This window comes from Columba livia, chromosome 7 (genome assembly GCF_036013475.1).
Source record: "Columba livia isolate bColLiv1 breed racing homer chromosome 7, bColLiv1.pat.W.v2, whole genome shotgun sequence".
NCBI lineage: Eukaryota > Metazoa > Chordata > Aves > Columbiformes > Columbidae > Columba > Columba livia.
This window is the reverse complement of record NC_088608.1, coordinates 25,573,380-25,580,145: the sequence shown is the minus strand read 5'-3', so window position 1 is coordinate 25,580,145 and position 6,766 is coordinate 25,573,380.

Below are 6,766 nucleotides of genomic sequence, written 5' to 3'. Positions count from 1 at the left end.
GTCAATCAGTGGGATGTGGAAGTCTCTTCTGTGTAGTCATTAGTTTCCCATGGTGATCCTTTTGAAAACTAAACACAGGATGAAGCAAGAAATCCTGGCATCATCCCATTTTTGACCTCTTAATCATTCCTTCACTCTAACTTGCTGTGGCCCTAGAAGATGCTATTTTTGACTAAGTTGAATATAACTATGAGCTGAGTAATTGACAAGGGAAGAAAGAGTGTGCTGTGCTTTGGGGAGAGGTCATACAGACACTGAATCCAGAAGGAGGACTAGCAATAGTGTGGCCCTGCTAGATGGCCAGAGAATTTTCCTGTGCTACTCCGTAAGTTTCTGTAACACCCATTCAGAAGTAACCTCCAAGAGTCAATGGGAAATTCTTACGAACACGAAGGTTCAGAGAAAGTATTGCCTGATTTAAAGTATGTTCTTACTCCAGTTTAATCTCCAGTTTTAACATTCTTCAGTATTATTGCAAGTTCCCATTGAATTCTAGCTCTCTCAGTTCTGTACCATACTATTTTCTGTTTGCTTGACTGCCAATCCTGTATTTTGTTCAACAGATCACATCATGGGCATAAGAGAGATTCTTCATGCAGGGATTGATTCTTGACTGTTCAGTATTGCATAAGTGATCTGCTGCACTGTACAGTGGCTGTTTCAACTGGATCCTGCCAGAGCTCCTCTGTGGTGCGGAGGAGGTAGCAGAAGGAAATACCCCTTTCCTTTGTACTTTCACAATCTGTTCTTGCCAGCACAGATCTGTAATTATAGAGGCTTGACTTTGAGCAATGGTTACATGGGAAAAATCTGTTCTTTGGCCTTCTTAGTACATGCATTCTTTCTGTTGGGTAATTTCATACTTGCTCACTTGTAGAATGTGTTATTGCCTTCTGGGACTTCAGTCACCATCTTCATATCTCTGGTGGTATCAGTGCTATTATCACTTATGTAATACTTACCTTTCTTAAATATACCTTCTTTCCTTACTCTTCTCTCTCTCTCATAATTCTTGCCTAATTAGACCACTTCAAGCCTCATTCTTCTTTCTGCTTAGGAATGTTACACCTGTGTAACAATTAAGAGCTTGTTTGAAACTGAACTTCTCCAACTGGACAGCGCTCTTAGAGGCTGTACAGACGGTGTTTTGATTGTAGTGAATCAAGCTGATCTCTAAAATACCTATTGTTCTTTCTCCCAGCTACATACTAGTTTATCTCTCCACACTGCGCAAAGCTCTTGAAGACACAAACAGCTCTCTTAGAGCAGAGAATTATCCGGGGCAGAATAGGTACTCTGAATATATCATATATGAAACGCTTGTCTGTTGCTTTTTGCAAAACATGAGATAACATGGTGAGTGAGGAAAACCCTGTGTAATAAATGCATTTAAGGTGCCCATATTTTGCCTTCACCTAGAATACCATTCTATTTAGCTAATACTAAACACCAGATAAAAGATAAACTAGGAGGTCTAACTACAAAAGAAATTAAAGTACCTTTCTGCATTTTATAAATTCCACACATTGAAACACCAGAAGGAGGAGGGCTTTTAATCTTGTTTGCATTCTTTATTAAGATGCTTTGTGTAATTAGTTGCATTTCTATTGGAATAAATGGTAATTTGGAATTCATCCAAATTGAAAACCTAAATGAAAAAGGAGCATTAGTGGTGGGTTGCATGCTAAAAGAGGCAAACTTCTCTAGGGCAGATCTGTTCATGCAACTTGGCCCTGCTTAAATAAAATCTATAGAATCCATGTGGAATTTAAGAGGGAATGTAGCACATAGGAGGGATGGGAATGTGAAAGAAAACAGATTTTCAGCCAGAAGGGCAATTCACTTGTAGTTTAATGAAAACCCCCTAAAACCAGACAGAATTATGTATGGTATGTTGAAATTTTGGTTTGGAATAAAAAAAAGAAAGGCTATAAATAAATACGAAAATATTATTCTGTATTTTACATTATTGCATTGAGTGTGTTTCAGGAGTGGCTGATACAAGGACTTCATTGCCAAATGAAATTATGCTGTATTCAGGTGACAGTATTATAAAAGTTCTCTTGATGCTGCTGTAGGGTATAGTGTGTCACTACTTCCCATTATAAATTCCACTTTGCAGCTGGTTGTTCGGCCTTTTTAAAGTGTTTGAAAGGCATAAAAATTTCACCCAGTTTATTCATGCAGGTATAAATTATAAATATTTTTCCTGTTGTTTTTTGTTTGTTTGTTTGGGGTTTTTTGTTTGTTTGTGGTTGTTTTGTTGTTTTTTTTTTTTTTTAGGTAAAGATTTTAAGACACTAATCTGTGATGCACACTCAGTGCTTTGGGGGAAAATGACAAATCACAGAATCACAGAATCACAGAATCACAGAATCGACTCGGTTGGAAGAGACCTCAGAGATCATCGAGTCCAACCCTTGGTCCAACTCTAGTCCGTTTACTAGATCATGGCACTAAGTGCCATGTCCAATCTCAGTTTAAAAACCTCCAGGGACGGCGAGTCCACTACCTCCCTGGGCAGGCCATTCCAATGCCTGATCACTCTCTCTGTAAAGAATTTCTTTCTAATATCCAGCCTAAATTTCCCCTGGTAGAGTTTAAGCCCATGCCCCCTTGTCCTATTGCTAACTGCCTGGGAGAAGAGACCAATCCCCACCTGGCTATAACTTCCCTTCAGGTAGTTATAGAGTGTGATGAGGTCACCTCTAAGCCTCCTCTTCTCCAGACTAAACAACCCCAGCTCCCTCAGCCTCTCCTCATAGGTCTTATGTTCAAGTCCCTTCACCAGTCGTGTTGCTCTTCTCTGGACCCGCTCCAGCACTTCAATGTCTTTCCTGAACTGAGGGGCCCAGAACTGAACACAATACTCCAGGTGTGGCCTCACCAATGCAGAGTACAGGGGAAGGATCACTTCCCTTGTCCTGCTGACCACGCTGTTTTTGATACAGGACAGGATACCGTTGGCCTTCTTGGCCACCTGGGCACACTGTTGGCTCATGTTGAGCTTCCTGTCAATTAGCACCCCCAGGTCCCTTTCTGTCTGACTGCTCTCCAGCCACTCTGCACCCAGCCTGTAGCGCTGCAGGGGGTTGTTGTGACCAAAGTGCAGCACCCGGCATTTGGCCTTATTGAACTTCATCCCATTGGAATCAGCCCATTTTTCCAGTCTATCCAGATCCCTCTGCAGAGCCCTCCTGCCTTCCAGCAGGTCGACACTCCCTCCCAACTTGGTGTCATCAGCAAATTTGCTGATGATGGTCTCAATCCCCTCGTCTAAATCATCAATAAAGATGTTAAACAGGACTGGACCCAACACTGACCCCTGGGGAACACCACTAGTGACTGGCCGCCAGCTGGATGCAGCCCCATTCACCAGCACTCTCTGGGCCCGGCCCTCCAGCCAGTTCTTAACCCAGCGTAGAGTACACTTGTCCAAGCCATGGGCTACCAGCTTTTGCAAGAGTATATTATGGGAGACAGTGTCAAAGGCCTTGCTGAAGTCCAGATAGACCACATCCACAGCTTTCCCCTCATCCACCAGGTGAGTCACCTGATCATAGAAGGAGATCAGGTTGGTCAGACAGGACCTGCCCCTCCTAAACCCATGCTGGCTGGGTCTGATCGCTTGTCCATCCTGAAGGTGCTGTGTGATTCCATTCAGGATGATCTGCTCCATAATCCTGCCAGGCACCGAGGTCAGGCTGACAGGCCTGTAGTTGCCAGGGTCAGCTCTGCAGCCCTTTTTGTGGACTGGGGTAACGTTGGCCAATTTCCAATCATATGGGACCTCCCCAGTGAGCCAGGACTGTTGGAAGATGATGGAGAGCGGCTTGGCAAGTTCTTCTGCTAGCTCCCTCATCACCCTAGGATGGATCCCATCTGGTCCCATAGACTTGTGAGGATCCAGATGGCTCAGTAAATCACCAACTATGTCCTCCTGGAATACAAGGGGCCTATTTGGCTTCCTATCTCTACCAACCACCTCCAGAGATGAGTTGTCCTGAGGGCCACCTGTATTACTGGTAAAAACTGAGGTAAAGTAGGTATTAAGTACCTCAGCTTTCTCCTCATCTTTGTTAACTATATTTCCTTCAGAGTCCAACAGAGAATGGAGGTTTTCCTTGCCCCTCCTTTTGTTATTAACATATTTGAAGAAGGACTTTTTATTATCCCTGACAGAATTGGCCAAGTTAACTTCAAATTGCACTTTTGTTTCCCTGATCTTTTTTCTGCATGATCTAGCTATTTCCATAAATTCTTCATAAGTAGCCAGCCCTTTTTTCCACAGTCGGTAAAGTCTCTTTTTATTTCTGATTTCATTCAAAATCTCCCTGTTTAGCCAAGCCGGTTGTCTTCCCCGCCGGCTAGCCTTTCGGCACACTGGTATAGCCTGTTCCTGTGCACTCAAAACCACCTGCTTGAAGAATGTCCAACCCTCCTGGGCCCCCTTGTTTTTAAGCATTGTTTCCCAGGGTATGCTCTGAACTAGACTTCTGAATAGGCAAAAATCTGCCCTCCGGAAGTCCAGCGTAGAGGTTTTGTTAATGGTTCTCCCTGCATCTCTGAGTATTGAAAATTCTATTATTTCAATTATTAGCTTATTTTTGTTTGGTGAACTTGTTACTGGTAATGCACATTACCTTTCTGGGGATAAATGTTTCATAAGGAGTTTTAGTGCACAGACTCATGTACATGAATAACAGCCACACAGGACACGATGGACTGGAATGCCTCTGAAAGAGCTGTCACAGTCCATCGTGTCAACCTATGAGCTGGGGTGTGCCTGAATAAACCTAAAAATTCTCTGTGTTGGTTCTGATGAAATTTTGATTGTGATGTGAGGAATCCAGCTAAGTAAATCTGAGATTATAGAGTCTTGATACTTGATCAGAAACAGCATACTAGTTGGTACTGGTTTTCATAATTTGCCACTTGAATCAGAAACTGTTTTGCTTGACTTTCAATGTCTGATACTGTCCTTAAAGCCAAAGGTAACTGGGCTTTTAGAACATGACCCATGATGATTTATATGATAGGTCCAAGAGGTCTCTAATTACATATGGATTTAATAATTAGCATGTTTATACTATAGCTAAATAGACAATAAGATGATATAGTGGAAGTGTTATAAATTCCTCTTTATAGTGAGTGATGGAAGAAACATCTTTTTCTGCTGTTGGAAACCAGAATTACTCCTATGGAAGCCTTATTCCTCTTTATTTATTGTTTTAAGGAAGCACTTTTCCTTTGTTTGGTTGTAACAACAAAGATAAAAGTGCTTTGTGTTCCAGCTCCATGATATTTTCAGGTTGACTGATCTAATAGGAGTTTTCTATCATTGAGTTCTCTAGGCAGACTGCAAAGCCCTCTCCTAAATCCTGCACCAAATTTGAAATGTTTCCTTCCTTCTAATACATACATGAAGGAATCATCTGGTATTTGCCTAAAAATTGAGCCAAATTACAAATTTACTGGGTCTTCTAGAAGATGTATAAACTGGAGGCTTGCCATTCAAGTATCCCACTTAATTTCACTTCTTGGAAACAGGACATAAACTCTACAGTGTTTAGTCATTCTATACTAATAGGATATTTGAATTCCAGAAATAAAATGCATAACAATGCACTTTTCTGAGTAGCTGCGAAAGTTTATTTACAAAAAAAAAGCCAGCTGGGCAAGGAACTTTACTCTCTGCTCTTTGAAATATTTGAGATAATAGTTAGGTGTATTGTTATGTAGAGATTCTCTGCAATAATCCAGTCTGGTTAGGACAAAGGAGTAACAATTTGGCAGAGAGCCAGATCCAAAAGAAAGGCTGCATTTTCTTATAAGAAAAATTCTAGCTAGCACTCAACTATGGGCCTACTTCTGAATTCTTTATCTTGTGATCAGGATTTCCTCGCTGCAAACAAAAACCCAGCCAGTCTTGAAGACCCTTTGGCTATGAATATTTGTAACAAAAAGATGACATTCCTACTGTTTCCCACTGTGCCATCAATATGCCACTTTCTCAAAACATTTTTCTTAGTATAAAGGCATCACCTTTATTTCAAAGTGAGCTGTAGTCAAAGTGTTCTCCTATAAGGTTCCGTTTGGGATAAACACAAGGGAAACCCAAGCCTGCGGTATTATCTGTGTCTATGATACATCAGGCAAAGTGTGACAGCTATTAGCAACACAAATTAAAATGCCTCATTTAATGCAAGAAAGGTCAGAAATGAAAGCTGGGAAGTTCACAGGAGAAGGCCCAACAACAGATGAACACTTACCCAGACTTTGCTTCCTCAAGAAAAATTAAGTGCTATTTCTTACTTTCTTTTCAGAGTCTGAAGAATGACAAACATACCACAGAATAAGACACAGCAAAAAAGGTCTAAAATATTATTGAAAACCACTTTGTCCTGGCCAATCACAAAAAAATATGCATAGCTAATTAGATCACTATTCTCATCACTGAACCCAAATATCTAATGAGGAGAGCCAGGAGATGCTTCATCAGATCTTTTGTTCCCCCTAAATAAGATGATTAAATAGAAGAGACAATGACAAAATATTAATAAGTGATGCAACTTCTGTTTGAAAATATGGTAGTAATTTCAAAATGAAGTATCCTATGGGAAAATGTGTATGACTTGGTCTCTACCAGGGACTGTTGGCAGGCAAATTCAGTTTTAGAGGATACATGAATGGACAGTGTGTTAGACCTTTGCATCAAGAAAATGAATGCATAAATACATAAGCATAACATTTTTCGGTATTTTGA